General features: G+C 36.4%; 1 long non-coding RNA gene across 2 annotated transcripts; it reads left to right on the plus strand.

The window, feature by feature from the left end:
• On the plus strand, positions 1 to 25,736 carry LOC110256947. Of its 2 annotated transcripts, none has more exons than XR_002339030.1 (3): positions 1 to 185; positions 21,222 to 21,348; positions 25,481 to 25,736. It is a non-coding gene; the product is annotated as an uncharacterized LOC110256947 (long non-coding RNA). The 2 variants fall into 2 exon arrangements; XR_002339031.1 differs by lacking the exon at positions 1 to 185 and adding an exon at positions 11,202 to 11,279.

The raw sequence follows: 26,646 nt of genomic DNA on the forward strand, positions 1-26,646 counted from the left end.
GTGCCCTTTGAGACTGCTTTGAGACCTTGCTCTCAACAAAGAGTAAAGTATTTAGAGCTTCTAATTCCACTTTTCCTTAAGGGAGGATGAACTCTGTAGCAATTACCTTGTGACTTCTGAGGATCACCTTTGGAAGGCTTGGTGTTACGAACATTGGGATAAGAATTTTACAAAACATCAAAAAGGTATTGAATTGATAAGTAAAAGAACTGCCTTTTGAGCGTTGCATGAGAGGAAAATGTACAATTTCAGAGTGGGATTGGGTGTGCAAGGATGAGTAACCGATTGCCCAATAACTTTCAGTCTCTTTCCCTTTTAGGGGCCTGTGTTATATTAAGAGTATTATAGTTGACAGCTAGGATGAAAACAGGTCATCATTTCCAAATGATTTCACAATCACAGATGTAACCAGGATTCTTTATAATAAAAAAGCTTATGTTGGCAAATTCAAACAGAACACAAAGCATTCAAAAATAAAATATTCACCTTGTAGAGAATGCCCTAAAGAGGAATATAAAGAAATTTCTGATGATTTTCCTGTGAAATCGTGTGTAGAGATATAACTACCCAGAACAATTTATAATTATAGTTAACAGTGAAATAAATCTACTGGGTAGTTTATATTTGTTAGTCAAGTATATAAATCCCCAAGCTAATCAAAATTTATCACAGTCTTTTAGAATTTGCACTTATCATATACAATACCACAAATTTTTTGCTCTTAATCTTTTTTCCTTTTTTTTTTTTTTTTTGCTTTTATACTAGATCAGAGGTTATCAAACCGTGAAGTGAACCTTGAATCATCATCATTATCACCTGGGAACTGATTAGAACTGTAAATTTTGGGGTTGTACCCCAAGTCTACTTAATTCAAAATTCTAGGAACAGAACCAAGAAACCTGTTTTAACAACCTGTCCTGGTGATTCTGATGATCCCTAAATTTGAGAACCATTGAACTAAAAGAAACTGAGTTTAAAATATCTATAGTAGGAATTCTCTTGTGATATACCAGGTTGAGGATTTGGCACTGTCAACACAGCAGCTTCTATGGCTCATGTTCAATCCCTGTCCTGGGAACATGCCACAGGCCTGGCCAAAAGATAAAAAATAAAATAAAATACCTAAAGGAATTCAGTCTGTCCTGGTTAAAGGGCTGTGTTTGAAGGTGAATTGCAGCATAATATTTTGGCGGATCAACCCAAGTAGTAGATATTCTTACCAAAGAGATAGGAGTAATTTATGGAAGATACAAATGAATATTTATCACTAATGCATTGGAGCAGGTATTAGCAGATGTGTAATATAGTATATACTCCAGGGTCCTAAGAAAACATCTTTACGTTAGCTCTCTCCAGTATCCAACCATTGTTAACAGGTGCTGATATTCACATCAAAGACCTAGTTCTTTGAGGAATTTTTTAATGGGGCTCAGTATGTTTTAACCACTTTAAGGCACTTTGAGTGAGAAAAATATGTTTGAGGGAATGAGTTAATGTACTGAGTTTTTTACCACAATATGAAAATGAGACATCATTATAGGTAAATATTAAAGGGAACAGAAAAAAAAGTCTGGAACTTGTCTAGAGGAATAGAGAAATACAAGGAAAATTGTACCATCTCATACTACAATGTGTGATTCCTATGTTATAATGTGTCTCTCATCATAAATTCCAAACACAGCATTAAATATCAGAGAAGGGAGAAAAATGGGAACTGATGTTATATAAAATAGGAAATGTAAAAGAAAACAAATTTCATTGTGTAAAGTGTGCAACATTCTGGTATTCTATGACTGTAAAAATTACAAATTTGTTAAAATAGCCATAAAAAACAAAGGTAAACCTTGAAGATACATTCATGGAATAATCACGCTGTAACTGACCATGTTCCTCCACCATCTTTCTTTTTTTCTGCTGCATCACTGCTGGTGTCCTAATTTTCAAAGTCAAGTCTATGTGAAATGTATAGCATATAAAATATGGCTGATTGAACTGCCTTAGAGGATGGAGGTGCTATGGCCTCAAGGGAGAATCAGGTCATCTCTGGGCTCCTGGGCCCAAGACACTAACAATAAAGGAGATGCATGTTTTCAAGGTCATTCTGGTGGGTCTTCTCCATATCCTCATGGATCTTAGGGGAACTACTTGGCAGTAAAATAATACAAAATGGTAACATTGGTCAAATTGAAGTTATCTTAACAGCTTCCCTCATTCCGTAATGTCATCTATGTTGAAGGAGCATGTGTAGGGTCAGAAATACTGAGAATTCTTGAGTTCCTGTTGTGGCTCAGAGGAAATGAAACCAACTAGTATCCATGAGGTTATGGGTTCGATCCCTGGCCCTGCTCAGTGTGTTAAGGATTCAGTGGTGCCGTGAGCTGTGCTGTAGGTCACAGATGTGGCCTGGATCCTGCGTTGCTCTGGCTGTGGCGTAGGCTGGCAGCTGTAGTTCTGATTTGAGCCGTAGCCCGGGAACTTCCATATGCTGCAGGTATATCCCTTATTTAAAAAAAAAGAAAAGAAAGAAAGAAGGAAAAAGAAAAGAGAAATATTGAGAATTTCATAGGATTCTCAAATGGTCAAGGAAGGGTATTACTACTGTGCTTGAGAAAGTTATAACTTTTGTTCACAAGGCTATACTATTATATATCAGACCTCCAATTTGTTCAACTTAAAAGTTCTTGGCCAGCTGAAGGATTCACTAATAACAGTAAACAGGAGAGAGTTAGGCAATATAGAAAATGAGCATACAAGATCCTTATAAAAGATACAAAATGGTTTGGAGCATGGTGAAACAGTATAAAATTTATTTGCAAAGAGGACATTCAGAGTGGGGTGATGGAAAGGGTGTTGGGGGGTTTAATGAGGATTATATATAAGAGCCTATAGGAAAGTGCAAAAGCTGAATTAAGTAATAATGATATTTTTAATCCAGAGTGAACGAAATTCAGGAATTTAGACTATAATCTAGTCTGGTTAGGGAGTATATGTATTCAGTCCCTGTATAACTTGGTAAATTCTTGTGCAAGTAATGGATTTTTTTTAGTGTGTCTAAAAATTGCTGCTTAGCAAAGTTAGTTTGTGGAGCCAAGAGAAAAAAAAGTCTTTCATTATTGTTATTATTATTATTATAATTATTACTGCTTTGCCACATAGAATCAATTTGTGGATTCCATAAACCTCAGGATATATTTCTACTATTTCAGCCAGAAACTTTCCCATCTGACCAAGACAACTGGAAATATGCTAAACTTGCTCTAATGAAAAGTCATTCTTTACATAGCTTACATCGACATAAGATGACAAGTCACTCACCAGATAAAAGGTTCTTTGTTTGAATCAAACAATAAGCCAGCTCTTCTAAAAAAAAAAAAAATTCTATTCTGAACTGAATGCATTTTCAACTAATGCTGTATTCAGGACCAAAACCAAAGGAGGCCCATCTGCTAGGAACCCAAAAGCCTATTGTGTAGTGTGTCAGTCCAGTTTGTTATGGAAATGGTCACTCTAAAACTGTTTGCAATTTAAAAGTGCATGCTGAGAATTATGTTAACCTCTATTGACTGACTTCTGTTAAATGCACCATTAAGAATCCAATTTACCCTGGCTTCCTCTAAAATTTTGTGCTCAGGGCATTCTAATAGGTACATTATGATGGTCAATTGTCATAGGCTAGAAGTCAGTACCTCATTAGCTCAAACACACTGAGAATTTGTTCCCAATTTTAATAGGGGCTTTCTTGCCCTGGGATTATGAGAACACTGATGGAATATAACCCTATATGATTATTTGAGGGGTGTCGGGCAGGGTCCAGGAGTAAATGCTGATTGAACAAGGCTAAGAGGTCCTAGATAGTGAACTCTGACATCATTCTTTGCAAATCTGATGCTATATCTTCTGCTTACAGTGAAAATTTGCAGAGGTGGGAATCTGAGTGTCAAGTCAAAATGAAATGATGAATTAGGTCCATTACTACATAGTAGACATGGAAGTCATGCTAATGCTTAGTAAATACAGCACACTTTTAAGTATGATTACTCATATCACATTTATTTTCTTTTGTCATTTAAATCATCACAGGATTGCTAATAAAGTTATTTATTCACTAGTTAATTTTTTTTTTTTTTTGGCTGTGCCCACAGCATATGGAATATGGAAGTTCCAAATCTAGGGATCAAACCCATGCTGCAGCAGTGACCCAAGCTGCTGTAGTGACAATGCCCAATCCTTAACTTGTTACACCATAAAAGAAACTGATTAATTCTGATGTAACTTTACATCACATTCTGAAATGCAGCACCTCCCTGAGGATGGCTTCCCCTACCATTCAGAAGGTAGATTTCTAGCAAAGCCCCCACCTGACAGCCCTAGCTATGCTCATTCCAGAAAGCTCTTGATCTCACCTCTAGTCAGGCAGGCATGGGGTTACTCTGGCAGACACCCCTTGGGTTAAGAGCTCTAGGGTTAAGAGTAATGATTTGATTCCTATTTTCTGATTGGATTCAGATATAATGAAGTTATTACTTTGCCTTATCTCTGATTGAAACCATTATCAGGTATCAGTAGGCCCGAAATCTTAGAAGGTAGATAAATATGAATAAAAATCCCAGCAAATTATAAGTATTTTTCAATTCACTTATAATAACTAAGCTAATTAAGAACTACTTTGGATACTATTTCAGAAGGTGTTGACTCTTTTATTTTATTATTTATTTATTTATTTATTTATTTATTTATTTTTTGTCTTTTGCCATTTCTTGGGCTGTTCCTGCACATATGGAGGTTCACAGGCTAGGGGTTCAGTTGGAGCTGTAGCTGCTGGCCTATGCCAGAGCCACAGAAATGCGGGATCCAAGCCACGTCTGCAACCTACACCACAGCAATGATGGATCCTTAACCCACTGAGCAAGGCCAGGGATCCAACCCCCAATCTCATGGGTCCCAGTCAGATTCGTTAACCACTGAACCACAACGGGAACTCTGGCATTGACTTTTTTATATTTCACTTTTTCTGTCTTTGAAATATTCATAAGAGTTTGTTAAAGTAAAGACATATGGTGATCATATGAAGAAAATTTGAGAATGACTATTGGAATAAAAAATGACCAAGGAAAGGAATAAATATTAGTCGATCTGAGATGCTATAATTAGTAGCGAAACAATTGGCTCTTCTATAACTTCTAATTCCATGAGTGATGTACACAATAAAGTTTTGACAGTTTGACTATTTTCAATATAGCTTTGGTATTTACATTTATTTTTTATCATTAAATATGATCAAACATAGTATTTATAGTATATGCTAGACATTTATTGAATATTAACTATTCTATCCCTATTATTATCTTTCATAGCATTACATTGTAAAAATAAACAACTAACTTAATCTTGAATAATAAATAAGATTTTTAAAAATAAATTTTTGGTCTTTCAAGTATCTTTTGGTGTAAAACAATAAAAAGGGAATGGTAGATCTGTATTTTTGCTTTCAGCTCCAAATAAGATTTCCATTTCAGCACAAATGAAAATGTCAGCTAAAGAGATGTAAATCTTAGATCACTAGCCATCTTATCTCCACTTACCACACTCCTACAAAACATTTTTCATTAACATAAAGGTGAAGTTGATAAATGCAAATTCCTCCACAGTTGTTGGATAGGAAATACCCTGAGCCATTTAAATAGCAATAAGGGACAATGAGAGTTTCCTCTTCACTGATAATTTTTTCATAATGTCACTCACTGTTCTATAAGAATTTTAACTACCTTTTAAAATATAGTTTTTGGATAACATCTAACATTGAATTACATAGTCCAAGCAGTTGCTTTTTAGTAGCTGACAAGTAAGATTTGCATTTGTTTCTTTGTTAAGTGTCTAGGTAGTGAAAGTTACATTTATGTGGCAGTTGTGGCTGTTCCATTTCAGTACCATAACTGTTTATTTGTAAGAGATACATAGAATAGTGTTACAAGTGAATGCTTTAAATAGGAGCCCTTCTATAGTCTCTTTCAAAAGTTTTAAATTATGGTACTTAACATAATTCTGCTTTCAATTATTATATGTACATCTTTTAAGAAACAAGGCAATGTTTAATTCACTGTACTCTGACTTCTTACTCCTGCTGTGCTGTGAAAATTTCTTTCAATAGGACCTTTCTTAAATCTCATATTGCCAGTTTCAAAGGGGACTTTTTAGCCCTTACCTTAATTATACTCTACCTCTTTTGAGAAGTTGACAGTTAATTTAATCACTGTTCCTCTTACATAAGTCATTTCTACGTAGCCTCTTAAATACAAACACACACAATATTAATATTTAGGTATTCATTCATTTATTGTTGAAATTCAGAAATTAGATTATTATGTGCCTAGGGAGACATTCTTCAAATTTATTATGTTTGGGTTTGAAATCTATAGCTTTTCTTTTTTACCAGCTTTGGGGAGTTTGGGCCTTTATTTCTCTGAGCATTTTTCTGTCATTTTCTTTCTGTTCTTTTTGGAAAATTCCAATTATTTATATGTCATATTACTTGATTTTTGTTCCATAGATAATTTGGCTCTGTTTACTCAGGAAAAAAATGTATCTGTCATTCATATTAGATATCCATTCATCAGTATTCAAGTTCATTACCTGGTTCCTCTGTTGCCATTAATCTGTTATTAAGTCCATTAACTGAATTTTTTATTTCAGGTATTATATTTTTTGGCTCTAAGTTTTCCATTTGGTCCTTTTTGATATTTCCTTTTTCTTAAATATTTACTATCTTTTTACTCATTATGACCATATTTTCATTTAGTTAATTGAGCTTTATTATAATAGCCACTTTAAAGTATTTGTTGAATAATTTCAACACCTGGGGCATTTAGGGTCAATTTAACTGTTCACTTCTTCAGGAAGCCTTCCCTAAGCCTAAATGGGTTGAGTTAGGTACCTCTCTGCTCTCTAAGAGTTCAGAATGTAACTCTTTCTTATTATTGCTTATATTAACTTAAAATAATGTATTTTTGAGTCTATACTCTCAACTAGATTGTAAGCTATTCAAAGACAATAACCATGCCTTTCTTACCTATGTCCATCTTAATTTCCAGTATATCATTTGAAAAATAATATGTATTCAATTGTTATTCGCTTAATTAAATGTAGTTCAGGGAGACAGTGTGGATCATTATTCAGGTAGAACATACTGGAACTGGGGTTTTGGCCTCAGGTTTTTAGACCAGAAGCTAAATTCAGTTCATATCTTTAACACTGGCAAGGTTTTGGGAACTAATTCTTGCTATCCCAAACCATTATAAGTTGATGCATAATTAAAGTTACTATTGGTTAAAGTACAATAATAAATATGCCTTTCTAGTGATTAATGTATATAATGTATTTCTTCTTTTCAGAATGTAATATATATATATTGTACTTTTTGGGGCTACACCTGCAGGACATGGAAGCTCCCAGGCTAGGGGTTGAATTGGGGCTGCATCTGCCAGCCTACTCCATAGCCAGAGCAACACAAGATCTGAGCTGCATCTGCAACCTATGCTGCAGCTTGCAGCAATGCCAGATCCTTAACCAACTGAGCAATGCCAGGGAAAGAACCTCCATCCTTGTGGATACTGGTCAGGTTCTTAACCCATTGAGCCACAATGAGAACTTTGTAATATAATATGTCATGTTTTGAGTATGATAAATAAATGTAATAAAAATACTGTTTACTATAGTGAAATGAATTTAGTTACATATTAAATACAACTCCTTTAAGGTGAAAAGCCTTAGGAGACCATCCCTACGCCTTGAACTTGTGATCTGAGCTCAAGTCTATTCTCTGCACATTCTTTCTTGAACAGTTCTGGGTGAATGCAGATATCCTTACTTTTAAACTCACTCATTTTTTTTTTTTCTTTCTAAAAGCCTTGGAGACCATCTTTTAAACTTAGATTCATCCTTTCCTTGGATAGGCTATAGGTTTAAAACATCTGCACTTGGAGTTCTTAACTGCTCAGCAGGTTAAGAAACCCACATAGTTTCTGTGAGGATGCATGTTAGATCCCTGGCCTCACGCAGTGGGTTAAGGATCTGGCATTGCTGCAATCTGTGGCATAGGTCATAGCTGTGGCTCAGATCCAGTATTGCTGTGGCTGTGGCATAGGCCTGCAGCTGCAACTCTGATTCGACCCTTGGCCAGGAACTTCCATAAACCTCAGGTGTGGCCATAAAAAGAAAAAAGAAAAAAGAAAAAAGAAAATCTGCACTCTGTTTGTAAATCTTTCCGTGTTTGTACACTAGTAGTTTTTTTGAATTTTAACAAAACTTAGCTTTTTATGTAGGTTTTCCCTTTCCCTAAGTTGATGTCAAGACAGTTAATCACTATATCCATTTATATTTAATCTATTATATAATTAGTTTAGCCCTTAAGCAAACATTATTTCATAGTTCTGCAGACATTTTCTTCTATTCTTTAAATGACTACATAAGTTCTTAGCTAAGTGATAAACAACTTATGGTTATATATTCATTAGTCCATGCATCCGTTCCTCTATCCATAATCATCCCATTATTTACTGAGAGCCAGTCAATTTTCTAGTTGTATCAGGGAAGTACATCTCCTGCTATCACAGTGCTTCTTATAGTTTATTAAGGAAAATGTAATTAAACAAACAGCAAAATAGAAGTGTAGTGAGTGTTACAAAAAAACAATTCAGGGACTTTGGAAACATGTAATAGGTAAATGGCATAAACAGGAAATCTTAGAAGGTTCCCTGAGGAAGTGGTATTATCCTGAACAGTTTGAATAGAGGACGAGCTGGAGTTAGCTAAAGATAGGACTGGTAGGATGAGTTAGAGACATGGTTTAAAAACTTAAAAACTCCTTAAGAGTTCTGTTTCATTGGAGTAGAACATGAGAATGATGGGGAATGAAATCAAAGAGAACACTAAATAGAGGTATCTCTTTGAAACATTCCTAAAAAAACAACTTTTTAGAACTTTGCCCTCATTAAATAGCAGTATTTAATTTTTAATGCATACAGTTTAAAAGGGAAATAAAAAGGGATATAATCCAGCTACCCAAATAACCTCTGTTGATATTAAAGCAAACTAATAAAGCTACAAAGGCAAATTAAGAAAATTTCACATGCTATAGAAAATAACTGAAAATGAAAGCCTCCATCCTCAGCCTAATCAAATTCCTTAAATTTAACCTCCACTTAAAGTTTGCTGGGTTTCTTCCTGGGTAAGGAGTAGAAATATTTATCTATCTACTTAGTTATCTATCTCTATTTATTTATTATTATGTATTATCCTGTTCTACTCACTACTAGTCTGCATCTAAATTTAATACATCATAGTATATTTTTGGATATTGTTTATATTAACACATACAAAATAATCTCATTATTATTAATATTTGTATATTACAATATACAAATGTGTGTGGGTGTGCCAGCAATTTATTGTCTCAGTTTCAGCTCAACCCTTCTATACTCCTTAATGATGCTGGAATTGGAACTCTGTGAACTACGTTTTTCCTTTCCATGTGCTGCCCACCTCTTTCCCTGACTGCCCATTAATCTTTGCTGATAGCAGTAGAAGGAGAATGGGAGGCTGGAGGATAAAGTGTCTTCCCTGTTTTCTTTCTATCCCTATTTCCTTCTATTCCTATTTCTCTTTGCTTCCTGTCCCATCTCTCACTCTAGCATCACTTCTTTCTATTGATAATGGCAGTTAATTTCAATAGCAGTAGTTGATTACAATTTTCAGTTTTCTAACACACCCAGTACCCATTCCTTTGCACCTCCTCAGAGATACAAGTACCAGTTCAGGCAACCACTTAGAAATCTGGGAAGGGCCTCAGAATAAATTTTGTGGGTGCTGGGCACTTAGGCCTTTGACAGATTCTTCTACCATAAGAATTTTTTTTTATAATTATATTTTATGATGACATTGGTATAAAGACAATATATATTAATCTTTTACTTATAAAAAAAAAATTCACTGACCTAAAAGTTCATTCTTCTGAGTTTAAAACAAACCAAAACATTCTCATGGACTCCTAAAAGTATTTAGGGCCTAGGCACTGTGCCTACATTGCCTAATGGATAATTTGGCTGGTCCTGTGTGGCCCTGTGATCCACAGGGTCCCTCCTCCTAGCTTAGAAGAACCAGTATCATCCCAGAGAGGTTTCCTCTTCAGAGCTGTAGGTCTCAGCTCCATGGATGCTCTTCCTCCACTTTATTTTGATAATTCTGAACTGTGTTGCCAAAGGTCTCTCTCCTCTGCTTGCAGATAACCAACTTCTTTTCCATATCTTCAAATAGTGATTTCTCTGTGCTGTCTGTGTCCTAATCCCTTTTTATAAGGACAGCAGTCATATTGGATTAGGGCCCACCCTAATGACCCCATTTTAACTAATTACCTCTTTAAATGTCCTATGGTCATATGGTACTAAGGGTTAGGGCTTCAATGGGTGAATTTTAGGGGGGGACATAATTCCACCCCAAACAAATGGACTTGCCAACACTTACTTAACCAGAAACATATTGATAGGTACTTCATTGTTTTCAAATTTAGCCATTGCAAACATGTTTCAATGAACATTTTTGAATATATATCTGAATAAATTCTTTTGGGAGTAGCTGTGGCTTTAATTTCTTAGGAGTAAGATGACAAGTTTCCTTCATTTTTAATTTGTAGTTTTCATAACTATTGCTTGTTGCACTCCCTAAATTTCATGCCCTTGATCAAAATATATGTTTGCTAGCATTATCATTGAACTCTACATTTTGCTGATCTGATTGTGAAATACGGTTGAATATTTGTTTTGATTTGTATTTCTTTAATTGTGAGTCAGAGTACACATTTCTGTTATATGTTTATTGTCTATTTAGATTTCTTTTTCTGAAGACTGCCTGTTTATGTATTAAGCTGGTTTTCTGTTGAGAGTTTGTTCATTCTAATCGAGTTTTATGTCATAATTATCACTTCTGACTTTTTTAGTTGTCATTGTAGTTTCATATCAACTAGTTAACTTGTCATTACCTTTGGATCTTAGATTAGAAATGAACTTCAACATGAATTCTTCTATAATTTTCTCTACAAAAAACTGAGATTAGGAACCCCCTCTGAAAGGCCAGGCTTATTTATTCATATTTAAAACTTATATATCTTTATAGATAATTGAAATCGTTTTTATTGTCTTGTCTTTCCCACTAGATTATAATATTAAGAGCAGAAGCCTTGATTTATTTATCAAAGAAACCCCAGTAATTAACACAGTCTGACTTTAAAGGTAATTCAATAAGCTTTTCTTTTTTTTTTTTTTTTTTTTTTGACTGGTCGAAGGAAGGATGGGGAAACAGTGAACGTTTACATTGAGCAATATGCCTTCAGGTTTTGAGTTTGAAAACCATCAATTCAAAAGTATTTGGAGATATAGTTCATTACCATATTTCTTATGTATAACTCCTATTCTTAAATTTATTAACCAGAAAATTCAGTATACTGGCTGTGAGTAAAATGTAGTATTTTCCATCACAACACAGATAGTTCTATTTATTTTCATCAGATGTTAAAAAGTATTTTGATTATTTTTAGATAGAAGCCATCTTTGTAGCTCAGGGATGTTTGTAATAGAGCTTTATTTACCTTCTCTTCTCAACAGAGACAACTGTACACAGCAGTTAAAAATTTGGACTCAGGTGCTCATGTGTTTCACTCTTACTTCCACCATTTCTAGCTTCGTGACCTTCTCCCTGTTACTTAAATGGTCTGATCCCTAGTCTTGCCATCTCTAAAGTAAGAATGATGTTATTTTCTGCTTATAATGTTGCAGGGAGAATTAAAAAAGATAATATCTATTAAGCACTTATCATAGTGCAATTGAGGCACTAGATATTGTTGTTACTAATACCATCTTCCTTTCCTTTTTTTTTTTTTTTTTTTTTTTGTCTTTTTTAGGGCCGCTCCCGCGGCATATGGAGGTTCCAGGCTAGGGGTTAAATCAGAGCTGTAGCTGCAGGCCTAGGCCAGAGCCACAGCAACGCGGGATCCAAAGCGTCCGCGACCCACACCGCAGCTCACGGCAACGCCGGATCCTTAACCCGCTGAGCAAGGGCAGGGACCGAACCCGCGACCTCATGGTTCCCAGTCGGATTCCTTAACCACTGCGCCACGACGGGAACTCCCCATCTTCCTTTCTTAGCGAGTTGGAGCTTCCTTAGAATGTGGTGAATTGAGGAGTTCCCATCATGGCTCAGTGCTTAACGAATCCGACTAGGAACCATGAGGTTGCATGTTTGATCCCTGCCCTTGCTCAGTGGGTTAACGATCTGGCGTTGCCGTGAGCTGTGGTGTTGGTCGCAGACGCGGCTCGGATCCCGCGTTGCTGTGTCTCTGGCATAGGCTGGCGGCTACAGCTCCGATTCGACCCCTAGCCTGGGAACCTCTATATGCCGCGGGAGCGGCCCAAGAAATGGCAAAAGACAAAAAAAAAAAAAAGAGAGAGAGAGAGAGAATTGAGAATATTTTCACTGACCTATGGCTTTTCAAGGATGACAAGATGACATGTACTTTGATTGTCATGGAAAGTAAATTAGGCAATCACAGTATGAAAAAGAGACAAGTCTATCAGTTTGTGATGGACCAGGGGTTAAGCTGTTATGTGTGTATACATATATATATAGGCTCTTACACATCTACATGTACTCTTATACACGTATGTGCACAATCATCCTATTAACCTCATTAGGGAATTAGGATAGTTGTTTTCCCCCTCTAAATATTCCTAAAATTTGTATTTCATAATTTGTTATTTCTTTCCCCTTCTCAGGTGACCTTGATATTCATTTTAATTTTGTTTAAGCTACATAAAAAGCTTTATGAAACATAATACACATGGAACTATGCCTTGAGCCACTGTAGGATTGATTCTGCCCAAGTGTGAAAATGAAAGCAGGATTCCTAATTGGTTCTAGTGATGCCTGATTATTTTGGAGTCTGTCTGAAATGGAATGCATTTTTTGTGGTCAGTTTTGTGGTTGAAGGAAGAGGCAGCTGCCTGAATGGTGAGATTTCTGAAGGTCCCAGAAGTACCATTTCTCAATATCTCTTCATCTGAAATTAGAGGGCCATTTTGAATGGATAGATCTTTGCATTTTTTTTCACAGGTAACTTCAGGAAATTCAAATGCTATGGAAAGAAAAAGCCATTCTTTTTTTTTCCTTTTTTTATATATATATTTATTTTTTATTGTTATTTCCCCAACACAATTTTTTTTTCCACTGTACAGCATGGGGACCCAGTTACGCATACATGTATACACACTTCTTTTTCCCATTATCAGAAAAAGCCATTCTAACTTATTATCTTTTTTGAAGTAGTAGTTTCCTGATTATTTTCTGATATAAGGCTAATCTGTATGTACCTGTCAAACAAAAGTACGAAGCCCATGTTTATTTCTCTTGTAGGAATGAAGGAAATTATTATTAAATATGTATAGATAGATCTCTATATTCATATCTATCTATCTACTTATCATTCATCTGCAGTAGGTGGGAATATCAACCTATTCCTACCTACCCCCCTCTATAAACACACACACATACACACACACACACACCCCCCAGATATGAGAATACGTTAATTCAACCAAATGCTTTAATTTTGAACCCACCGACTATACTGCTACTGCCTTGGTAAAAAAAATACATCTCATAGTGTTTATCAGTCAGCATGTTTTCATATCTAAAATGCATTTATTCTACTTATGTCTGTTAATATGGTTATTGATAAGTTATATAATATAAAAGATTTTAGCTTTTTTATTATACTTTATAAATTTTCTAAAAATGGTAACTATATGTTTGTTTAGTAAGTTAAAAAATAATAAGAAAATTCCCATTAGATTTCTACCCACACAAGGAATTGATAATTCCCCTTATCAGTCTGAAGCAAACTGTGTTTCAGAAAAATTGGAATAGAACAATATATAGGAGTTCCTGTTGTGGCACAGTGGTTAACAAATCTGACTAGGAACCACGAGGTTGCAGGTTCGATCCCTGGCCTCGCTCAATGGGTTAAGGACCCAGCGTTGCCGTGAGCTGTGGTGAAGGTTGCAGACACGGCTCGGATCCCACATTGCTGTGGCTGTGGCGTAGGCTGCTGGCTACAGCTCCGATTGGACCCCTAGCCTGGGAACCTCCATATGCGGCGGGAGCAGCCCAAGAAATGGCAAAAAGACAAAAAAACAAAAATAAATAAATAAATAAATAAAAAGACTGTTACATTAAAAAAACAATATATACTTATTAAAAGTCAATATAAGTGACTGAATTTCAACTACAAAATCAATATAATCTAAAGAAGAAATGAAAAAAATGCAAAGTTCTGATGATCTTAGCTTAGCAAAATAAACCCTATGGGAACAATCGAATCATTTCAAACTTAAAATTTAAAGAGAGAAAAATCAAAACATTTTATCAAACATCATACAGAAATGAGTCAGAAAATTTCAATTTGGTTCATTAAATATTTGTTCTCTGTGTACTGCCCATTTACCAAATACCACAACATACTGAAATACATACAATACATCAAAGATTAAGGACAAGTTTTTTTAAATAAACAAAGAATATTTATAGAAGGATGTCAGACAAAATTACCAGAGGTTTACTATCTGTCGTATTATTCTGGGTGATGGGTGGGTTTTCTCATTTTTCTTGTCTCATCTCAAGTTTGCACTCTAATGTATATATTCTGTGTATGTATATGAGTGTGTGTCCCTTATATTACTTTATTATTCACATTTGATCCTCATCCTCCTTTGTAATTTTATTTCTGCCGATGTGTGATTCTCTCCACAATTCTTCTGCCCTGTTAAATAATAGCATATTTGAGGGAAGAGGACATTTGATACATTAAGTTTTTACTCTATTTCTTGTCCTTGTCCAATGTCCTCCTATTGTCAATGCCACCTATTTCCAGCAGTCCCACATCCTCTGTGAAGCTTTTCCTGACCCTGAATTCCTAAACACTTGTCTCTTTCAATGATGGTCATTTTGTGATAAAGTGCCTTGTACTGCTATTTAACTTAATATCTTACCCTTTATAGTGCTTTACATTTGAATGCAATTTCACATAAATTATCTTATTTCCTTCTGTGAGATTGGGTAGATATGATCTCTAATTTTAGTATGTTCAAAAGTGTAGCAATTATGTGACTTGCTTAAATTTCTGAGAAGTCAAGACCTCAGGCACTGCCGGATCCCTAACCCACTGAGCGAGGCCGGGATTGAGCCCACATTCTCACATAGGCAATGTTGGGTCGGGTCCTTAACCTTCCAGCCACAACAGGAACCCCTAGATTGGGTTCTTTTTATTAAATTTTAAGAATTCTTTGCTTATTCCTGATACAAGTTGCCTTTTAATTATGTGATTTGCAAATATTTTCTTCCATTCTGTGGGTTGTGTTCTCCATTTTTTGATGATATCCTTTGAAGCACAATAGTTATTCATTTTAATGAAGTCAAATTTATCTAATTATTTTTACTTTATTGTTTGTGCTTTTGGTGTTATATATCAGAAACCACTAATTATGAGTTTTCTGATGTGTCAAAACTAGATTTTACTAAAGTCCGCAGTATTTAACTAACAACACTAATCTAGGCATCACTATGAGGGAATTTTGCTGATGTAATTAAAGTTCCCAAGAAGTTGAATTTAAGTAAGGGAACTGTTCATTTGGAAGGTCTTTAAAGCAGGGATAGAGCTTCCATAGAGAAAAGTAATTCTGGATTTCAGTGTGGGCATGTGCTGGTAGAATTTTATTTTGTTCTTGCTCTTCCCTTCCCGATTTCCTGCCCTAAGAATTTCAAATATACCTAACCAGCCCTCATCACTGTGTAAGTCAATTTTTTAAAAAAATTTGAGATATCCATAGCTATATCTGTATATACATCTGTATCTATAAGTGTATCTATAGATATGCATGTGCATATATTTGTGTGTGCCAGATAGACATTTCTAAGGGTTCTGCTTCTCGTTGAACTCTGACTAATATGGATTTGACATTAAACCTTATCATCACTAGATAGTGCTTTTCTATCAATAAATTCTCCCCCTTTCAACTTTCTATTCTGCACCCTCCACCCCACCCTCAACCATCCCAGCATTCTCAGAATCTATCCCTAAGTATTCCTTCTCCATTTTTGTTGGGATATGCTGGTTGTGTCCTGGAGCTCCTTCAGGATGTACTACTTTCTTCTTCTTCTTCCCCCGCCCCACCCTTTCTTGCAAGGTAGATACCCTTGTATGATTATTAAGCAGGTGGAAGCACATACCTTTAACAGGGAGGAGATGTGACTTTTGCAGGGAAATCTGGGAATTCAAGAATTTTGAGTACCATAACTCAGACATCCCCCCTCCTACCTCATAGGGTCCCACTCCTTCTCAATCAGAACCTGGACTGTGGTGACCAGATCTGCTGTGGTTGGGAATTGCATCTTCTCTGGGGCTCTGTTAATCTTCCACTGTAGTTATGGGTTTAATACTTACCTCTTCTACCCTTCAGCTTTTGTTGATAAATATCTTTATACATTCTGTCAAAAGTGTCCCTTAGCTTTTATGTCTTTTTTTTTTTAATTTGGTAATCAGGTAACCTCAAAATTTCATTAACTTGTTCATTTCATTCACAATTTCCAGAAAGAGTCATCCAAAGCATAGTCCCAAACCTCTCAGTTACTTGAGCTAGTGCAAAACCCAGTGCATTTCCTCCCACCAGTATTTCATGCCAGTTCACCATCTATAATACGTTTAACAGTTGTACCACTTTAGCATGCCACATTACCCATCAATGTCTATAAATGTCAGGGTTAGCATCTTCAGCCTGCCAGCAGGTAGATCCAGTTTCAAAATCCCACTTTAGATTTTTGCCTAAAAGGGCCACCGCAAACCCAAATTGTCTTCAGTTAGATACCCTAAAACAGACTCTGAAGCAGAGATTTGTGTAAAGGAGGTTATCAGTAGGACTTTCCAGATCAATACCAGTAAAGGGGTAAGAAGCAAGACTTGGGCAGTGAGAGAAGCTGAGCCACATTACACAGAAAAGGCTTCACATGTGTCCATGGAGAGCTCTTTAGCTGGACTGGTGTTTTATAGAATTGTTCTGAATTTTGTCCCATATTTTAATGAGGCCAAGTGTTTATAGCCCATTATCAACCATTGTTTGGATAGGGGCTGTGTCTGAAAAGTTTTTTCACCTTTGGTCAAGTCTGCAACTTTTACCAGAAAGCAATTTCTGGGGAGGGACTTGGCTATGAACAGCCAGCCACCAACATTCCCAGAAGTTAAAGGAATGAGTGCCTGGATGAATGCAGGAGGGAAGGGTCTGGGCAGCACCAACATCTATCTGCCCACAGCTATACCACACCACTATTCACCCAACTTGCAGTCTCAAAACCTGGATTCTTTCACATCCCACATTAAATCCATCAGAGAGTCAGCTTGATGAAATCTCCTCTACTTAGCCTGAATTTTTTCACCTGACACCATTTCCACTGCAAAAATCCACATATTAGATATCATTTTACTTTATCTGGACAGTAGTCTTCCGTGGTTTCTCTGTGTATCTTTGCACACCTTCCAATTTTTTCCCACTGCAAGTGGCATCAAACTGATGCTCTTCATCCTGGCCTCCTCCATAACAGCTACCATGCTCTGAGTCCAGAACCTGCTGCATACATTGCATTCATTACCTCATGCCATCCTCACGACAGCCCTGATAAGTTCTGTTATTGTCAGAACTTTACAGATAAAGAGATTATATCTTTTTAAAAATGTATTTAAATATATAAGATTTACAATTTATTTGATTGTTGACTTAGTTGAAGGTTGTGTTATCTTCAAGTGCACGGCAAAATGATTCATATATACATATATCCATCTATGTATCTGTATGTATGTATATATGTATGTATGTATGTATGTATGTATGTATCTATCTATCTATCTATCTATATCTTAATGAGGTTGAGTAACTAGCCCAAGGTCATATAACTGGGAAATAGTGGGGCATAATTTGAACCAAGTACTATTTGATTCCAAAGCTCTACTGTACCTATTCTTAAAATGGCTACTTATATAAATTTCTAAGCTCTTGCCCTCAGTTTAAACGAACATTGTTTTGACTTCTCATGTAACTCCATTGCCTATAAAATCATCATTTTTAGTAACTTTTTTTTTTCTGGGAACATAGAGTATTTGGTAAATATGATTTAATTTTGTATTATGTCCTCATAGAATATTTGGAAAATGATTGAGTGGGGAGATAATTTCTCATGGGAAAAGTAAGATGTAAGGTGGTTAATTGACCAATTAAAGGTAACAAAGAATGGAAGAATGTCACTAACCTCTGACCCAGGACATTTGTTACCATGGCCTCCTGCCCCCACTGTTGGTTTCCTGCTGGGGTTATTGCCTCCACATCATTAGCTGCTCACCAGTAGCACTGTGGAGAAATGCTTCCATCAATAGTGGGGGGGACTGGGACCCTCAGAGAAGCCATCTGAAGGACATCATGGTCTAATCTGGAGCATGTCCAGTAGGCTAAAGGGCTTGTGAGTACTCAAGCCAAGGGTAGCTTGAGGTGGCTATGGTCTTCGTGCAGTTGAGAGCATTAAAACATGATGACTGATGCTTCATTGTGAAAGCTTGATCTGGAAGCAAGAATTCATCCACACATTTAACTGAAGCTTCATGTCTAAACCTGGGTCCTTGTAGTTACTGGAAGGATTGGAAGATGAAGAAATTGATATCTTTCAGTGTTTTTTGCCTATTCACCAAAAATGTCCCAACACCGCATGTAAATAATTATAAGTAAAAGAAAACGTAAGAATTGCTGGTTAATATTTAATGACCAGTTCTCTGGCAGCTGTGCACATTCCAAAGATTTCCCAACCAGTTGTGTTTGTACTACTATAAACTCCAGAAGGCCTAGTTTTCTTGGAGCCCAGAGCACACTTTAAGAAGTAATATTTCCCCTACCTGAGAACTTCAAAAGTGGTCTAAAAATTCATAGCCAGATACTACATGACAGTGCCTCAATGTTGTTGTTAACTGAGAAAAGTTAGCAGCAAAAACCATCGTCTTGTTTATTACTGAATAGATTATGGGAATGCCCATATTGCAGCCTTTGTCAGAGGAGGGGTCATAAGTCCAAAAAGGCCAAGACATTTCAAAACTTGTTACACAATCTCTTTGTTTCTGGAAAATTAGAAAAATAATTTGAGCTTATAAGAAATAAAAAAAAAAAAGCTCAACAGGAAAATTTGTAAATTGTAATATTCAGAATTAAGTACTTTAAAAATTGCATATACTAAGATTTATTAAATGCATAAACTAACATCTATGTAGTATTCATGCAAATAATACTTTGCATTTGCTATTACATTTGACCCTGTTAAGTTTTTGAGGATTCATGAAATTCTTTTTTTTTTTTTTTGTCTTTTTGCTGTTTCTTTGGGCCGCTCCCCCTACATATGGAGATTCCCAGGCTAGGGGTCGAATCCCGCCACAGCCACAGCAACGCAGGATGGAGCCGCGTCTGCAACCTACACCACAGCTCACGGCAACGCCGGATCATTAACCCACTGAGCAAGGGCAGGGACCGAACCCGCAACCTCATGGTTCCTAGTCGGATTCGTTAACCACTGCGCCACAGCGGGAACTCCGGATTCATGAAATTCTTGAGTCACAAGAAGTAGCACTCTGAATATGTCAGTAATATGAAGTGTTGATGTTTGTATAGAGCATTAAACCACTGAATCTTTTCCCAAGGAACTTCAGAGTATTGACTTCTTACAACAGCTGAGTTAGCTAAAGGATGCTTTATTTTAGCTTTATTAGATAGTACTGGTTCAGGGTTATCTATTCCTAAACAAATATGCCATATGTACACAAAATCATGCAGCATAGAGATCAAACCTTTACTTAGTAATTAGCATAAACCAACCTATAAGGAATAATGTGGTTTATGGCGAAAAAAAGAACGTCAAGTCACAAATCAAGACATGAGAGTGTTCTTCAGAGTAAAAATAGTAGTGGCCTATATTTATTTAGTTTTTGGTTTGTGCCAAGAACTGTTTTAGGCTTTTTCTATATTGCGCATTTAATCCTTATAACCACTGTCTGGAGTAGATACTGTTGTTATTCGCATTGTGCAGAAAAGGACACTGAGGAATTGAGGGGGTTAAGCATCTTGCTTTCTAAGTGGAGTTGCTGGGATTCAAAACCTAGAAATCTAGCTTTAGAGCCCATGCTATTAACTGCTCTGCTAAATTGCCTTTTGATTAGCAGCTCTACCCTTGCTAAGTGAACATGGCCAATGGTCTTTATTTTTTCCCCAATCTATTCAAATTATCTGATACCTGCCATTGCTACTCCCACAAAGTTGTTTTCAAGATTAACTGAAATAATATATTGAAAAGCACTTTAAAAGATAATGTGCTCTTCAAATGTGAGGTGATATTATTTCATTGTATACAATGGTTAGTTACTCAGAGCAATGGTCCATTAAATGGTCAGTGATGAGTGTATTTGCTATACTAATAAACTGAACTACTGTGATAGGTTTCTTTTAGACGTATACATATTAGTTCTTCCCCAAATTCATGAGCAAGTCAAGATGCAAACTGCCTCTGCACACAGTTATTTGGAGATACACAGGCATATTTCTGGAAACAGGAAGGAACTGCTGTAATTGTTTGCACATGCAGACATTGTCTGAAATATGATTTTGCTATTTCAGAGATTCCCTTGTCATAACTACCAAAATGACACAAGCAGTACTTTTTTGTAATCTCCATATTTGACGCATGAAAGAAGACTTAATTCCTGTTTGAATAAACAACATAATAAGGTTATTGAGATTAGAGACCATTACTATATAAAATTATGTCTAAGTGGCAGATATAATTAACATTGGATTGTAATTACACTAATTACAAGTCACATTAAGACACTCCAGTAATGACAAAGTGAGAACCCTATAATTGAATGGAATAAGTAGGGAAACATGCTGCTCACACTAATTACCTAAATGAGCTAATATGTCTTCAGAGTGACAGTCATGCTCAATGTTATTACGCAGACAAGGCGGTTGAGTGAGGTGTATATATATATATATATGTATATATGTATGTATATATATATATATTTATGTTTTCTTCATTCTCTTCAGGACCTCTTTCAAATCATCAGCACCTTCAGAATTTTTCTTCTGAGCCATAGAGAACAAAAATTGTGAATTAGCACTTTCTCTAACCTTATTAAAGAAGAGCACAGGCAGCAGTGATCCATACACTCAGGTAAGATTCCAGTCTCAGTGTGTAGGGAACACACTAAACACCAGTTGTTTCCTGGACTGGCTAATGTTCTCCAGTTTCTCTTCTGTCCTGGTTTTCCCGGTTTATCAAATCAAGTGACTGCAGTTCATGTAGACTTGAGAATCATCAAATGTGGGTTTCAAAGTGCCAAATATGGGGAGTTCCCGTTGTGGCTCATTGGGTTACGAACCCAACCATCATTCATGAGGATGAGGGTTTGATCCCTGGCCTCACTCAGTGAGTGAGCTGCCGTGTAAATCACAGATGCATCTCAAATCCCATGTTGCAATGGCTGTGGCATAGGTCTGTAGCTGCAGCTCTGATTCAACCCCTAGCCTGGGAAGGGAAATTTCATACAGCTCTAAAAATATTTTTAAAAATGCAAAGTTTCAAATACTAATATGGCTCCAGAGAGGCTCTAGAGAGTGATGAAACCTGAATTTTTCAATGCAATTTGTATGAGTATTGCACTGGAACTCACGTTTTAGCCCAAGCTTTTAAATGAGAATATAAGCTAAGAGTAGAATATGAATTCATGGCACAGCAAAAATTGTTTATATTTTGTGGTTTCCCCCCCACACATTACCTTTCCTTTTTGTACCTCTGTCAGGGGTACTGGTTGAGTAAGAAAGGAAAATTTGAAAAACAAACTGAAGCTTTTTAAAATCTTTCTTCTAGTGGAGAGGTTTTTTTTTTTTTTTTTTGAATCAAGGAAGTCAGAATATGTAGAAAACAGAAATGATGTGCTTAAATTTATAAACAATGCTGAGCACAGCTTTTCTTTCTCTTGTGACAGTGAAGAAAGGACACTCTGTCAGGGATGACTTTGTTAGTGGGGCTTTGGAACTGTTTTTCTCTGTACATTCCTCTTTTTCTCCTATTAACACACATGAGATTTTCTTCTTTTCATCTAGACAATGCAGTTTTGCCTCTAAGAGCAAGGCTTTTGGGTTTCTAATACAAAGCAGTAAACCAAATACACAGGGTTCGTTTATAAGTGGATACTATGAGTCCAAGGTGGTAATTGACCCTCCCACTCTGTTAATATTTGGCATGTAACTTGGAAACAATGATTCTGTTCTGTTAAAGTATTCTATCTCCAGAGTTCTGCTATTCTTGCTATCAGTCATATTTTAGTTCAAAATGGACTTAATGCTGAATTTGAATTATGAGTTATACTCAATTAATTCTGCACTTGTACAAGCTCATATAATCAAGCATTAGGAGTTTACATAAGAGGATGTTGATTGAAATAAATAGTGTTGGAGGCCAGCCTGCCGCTAATGGCCATGCAAATCAGAGGCTAATGGAGCTTGGCAAGTTTAATCTAAGACAAGGAGTGGAGTGACTTAGATTTTATCCTTAGAACCATCTTCTTCTCACTGATGATTTTTCAAGTTGTGCATTATCTCTGTTTTGGTAAAATGGCAATTTCAGTGGTTCCTTGCCACTTATTTAGAGTCCTTGAGGCTTAAAGCAACTCACAAACATTTCATTTTATTTCACTATGTCCAGATAAGTGAGTCTGCCAATTGGCAGAGAAGTCAGATACTCCAGATCAGGGTTGGCAAACTTTTTTTGTAAAGAACCATGTATTAAATAATAAAGGATTTCCAGGTCGCAAATGGTCTCTATCATATATACATTACATATATATTTTTCCAACTCTTGAAACATGTAAAAACAACAACAACAACAAAGAGTTCCCATTATGGCTCAGCGGTTAACAAACCCAACTAGCATCCATGAGGCTGTGGGTTCAATTCCTGGCCTCGCTCAGTGGGTTAAGGATCTGGTCTTGCCAGGAGCTGTGGTGTAGGTCACAACATGGCTCAGATCTGGCGTTGCTGTGACTCTGGCATAGACCGGCGGCTATAGATCCTATTTGACGCCTAGCCTGGGAACCTCCATATGCCACATATCTGGCCCTAAAAAGACAAAAACAAACAAAACACCATTCTTAGCTTACTGGACTCTGCATTAAGAGGCTACAAGCAGAATTTAGGCCACAGGGTCAACCCTTGTCCCAGACTAATGTAACTGAATATGTATCACAGTGAAGAATTGTTCTTTAATCGAATCTAAATATAAAACTACTTAAATCAGCTCCTTTTAAAGCACTGAAAAACAAAATATAGGCTACAGATATTAAGTTATGGACATGTTCCTTGTATTTTTACTTGAATAAGTTGATTTACTGGCCATATGAGAGGAGGAGAGAGGAAAGTTGTCTTCTACACAGGGCAGGGGAGCAGCCTAGCATGGATCACAGCCTAAGTGAGGTGAGGAGGGCATCTGTGTAAGACTGGAGATGGGAGACTGGTTATACTGAAGGAGTAGATTAATAAGTATCTACATTAAGGATAAAGCCATCTAGGTATCAGAAGAGAGCTGTAAACATGGAAAGGAATAAAACTAGAATAAACCCTGAAGTTTTCAATGCATATAGATACATGAATAAATAACTGTAAAGGTAAATTGTTTTCTCTCTCTCTCTCTCTCTCTCTCCTCTCTCTCTCTCTCCCACTCATTTATAGCTTGCTTAGCTCTGTCTATTGAGGGGCTTGGGATAAGTAAAACTTTAGCAACAATGAACAGAGCTAGTGCTCAAATCATGCCTTCTTACTGTCTCCCCACTGAGGGAAACCAAAACTCCTTGGAGAAGTGGTTGATTCTAGAAGTAAGAAGGGAATTTATAAATTTAAAAGATCTTTATTGTTCTAAAAACACACACACAAACAAAAAGTTATAGAACGATCAGATCAGATCAAAAGGATCCATAAACCAGTTTGAAACCACTGGACAAATTGGGAATAATTTCAGCATCAAAGTGAATAATGACAGTAATAGGATATAACTTATTCAGTAAGTTAGGAAATCACAAATAAATTATGTTTGGTTTAAAAAAAGGGAATGTATATGGTTTTAAACTACCTCCCTACAAAGTACTTATTCATTACAAGGGGAGCTGGGAAAATTTACTTTATAGAAGAAAAGCCTGGCAGGCACCACCTTTGTCAATAATCAAAGTAAAAATCATCAGTTATGAGATAAATCTAAATTGTGTACCACCTGATAGGATGCAATTAGGAAAATGTGGCATCATTTTTGTGATATCCTCATCAAAAGACATAACCTGAATCTAATTAGAAGAAACATCAGACAAACCTCAACTGAGGGACATTTTACAAAATAACTGCTTTCTAACTTTTCAAAAGCATCAAGGTCAGAAAAATCAAGGAAGAACAGGGAAGAAATTCCAGAGTGAAGAAGAATAAAGAGATATGGTAGTTCAATGCAACATGTAATTCTGAGCTAATTTATTTTTCTATAGAAGACATTATAGGGACAATTAGAAAAACTTGAATTTAGCTAAGGATTAAATGGCAGTAATGTGTCAGTGCTAATTTTCTTGTTTTGATCATTGCATTGGTTATGAGGAGAATAATACCCTTGTTTGTGTGAAGTACACAGAAAGGATGATGAGGCATCATGTTGACAAATTACTCTCAAATGGCTCATAAAAAAGAAATTCTTGTCTTAGTGCTTCCTGAAATTGTCTAAATATTTTAAAATATAAATAATTTTAAATGAGATTTCTTGCACATATAAGATAATAAAATGTAAATGCAATCACAAAGAGCATTCTAAGATACTTTCCCATGGGGAAACAGCAAGGTGGAGTGGATACAGCATGAATTTTGAAATCTCTAACATCAAATTGGAATCTGGTTCAAACATTTAATATCTGGATGGTTTGGGGCCAAGACATTTAACCACTTTAAATGTTAAATATATATATTATGTCTATTGTGGTGCCATTAAATAAATATAGAAGATTATATTTAATGGGCCAAGTATATTGTCTGGCACCAAGAAGATGCTTACCTGAAGCTAATCACAGTAGAAGATAACAGTAGTTAACAGTAGTACTAGGAATTGTAGAAGTAATCATTGTTGAAGTAGTAGCCGTGACAGTAGGAGTGTTATCAATGACATTATTAATAGTAATAGAAAATAGTGGTGATAACAATCGACCTTTTACCATCACAGTACTAGTAGCTATTATTGTCATAGATGGCTTATTTTCATACTCATCATGGTCCCTTTCCAGGATGGCTGACCTGGGTGGTCTTCTACGTCAAAGAACTTCAATAACTCTAATCCACCATGGAAAGGAGTAGCAGGTAAGAGGATATGGGGGGGACAATCATATGGATGAAAGACATCCTCATTATCGGAGGTGAGTTAATACCTAGAAAGAATCCAGGCTATTTTCATCTAGTGATCCCATTCTTTTATTAAATTTGATAGACACTCCTTCTCCCTCCACCCTCCTACCCCAGGCACACAAAGGCATGCGATTCTTACATCCCCTGTGAGGCACAGCCACCTCCTCATCCTTTGTGGCTTGTTCAGTCTTCAGAGTATTGTGTTGTCAGGAGATGTATCTGGAAACCAGTGTGTCACGAAGCCAGTTGAGTACCTTGAAGTCTCAGGATTCTTCATATTCTTGCTCTCATTGATTTCCTATCACAATTCTACTAAATATCTAAATTCTTTCTATTCAAAACAGATGTACATGCCTCACAACTTCTTAACTAGACTTTAAATTCCAACACCAGTGTCTCACATTCCTTTCTGAACCTCTGGGGTTCAGTATATTATGTTTCAGGGAAGGAACTTTATCCCAATGGTATTTTTTTTTTTTTTTTTGTCTTTTTGCCTTTTCTAGGGCCACTTCCCATGGCGCATGGAGGTTCCTAGGCTAGGGGTCTAATCGGAGCTGTAGCCACTGGCCTATGCCACAGCCACAGCAACGCAGGATCCAAGCCGAGTCTGCGACCTACACCACAGCTCATGGCAATGCCGGATCCTTAACCCACTGAGCAAGGCCAGGGATCGAACCCACAACCTCATGGTTCTTAATCAGATTTGTTAACCACTGCGCCACGACAGAAACTCCGCCAATGGTACTTGGGTATGATAATCTCAGGATTAAATACCTCTTCAGAGATCACCACTCTACTTAGTACTAGAAATAGCGACTGTACCGTCTGGTTCCCTGTTTGAAGGTCAGTTGGTAAATATCTCCACCTATGCTGAATAAAGTAAGCATCTAATTCAGGCCTCATTTTCCATGTTATTTTCTGCAGCACTTCTGAATATGTGTGATTAAGTCTCCCAAATGCAGACTCAATCTCCTGCCTGTTCCCCAAAGGAGTCTTGACAATGTTAGGAAATAGATCAAAGCTTCATCACTCCCTGCTCTGATGAGGT

Source organism: Sus scrofa, chromosome 15, assembly GCF_000003025.6.
Source record: "Sus scrofa isolate TJ Tabasco breed Duroc chromosome 15, Sscrofa11.1, whole genome shotgun sequence".
NCBI lineage: Eukaryota > Metazoa > Chordata > Mammalia > Artiodactyla > Suidae > Sus > Sus scrofa.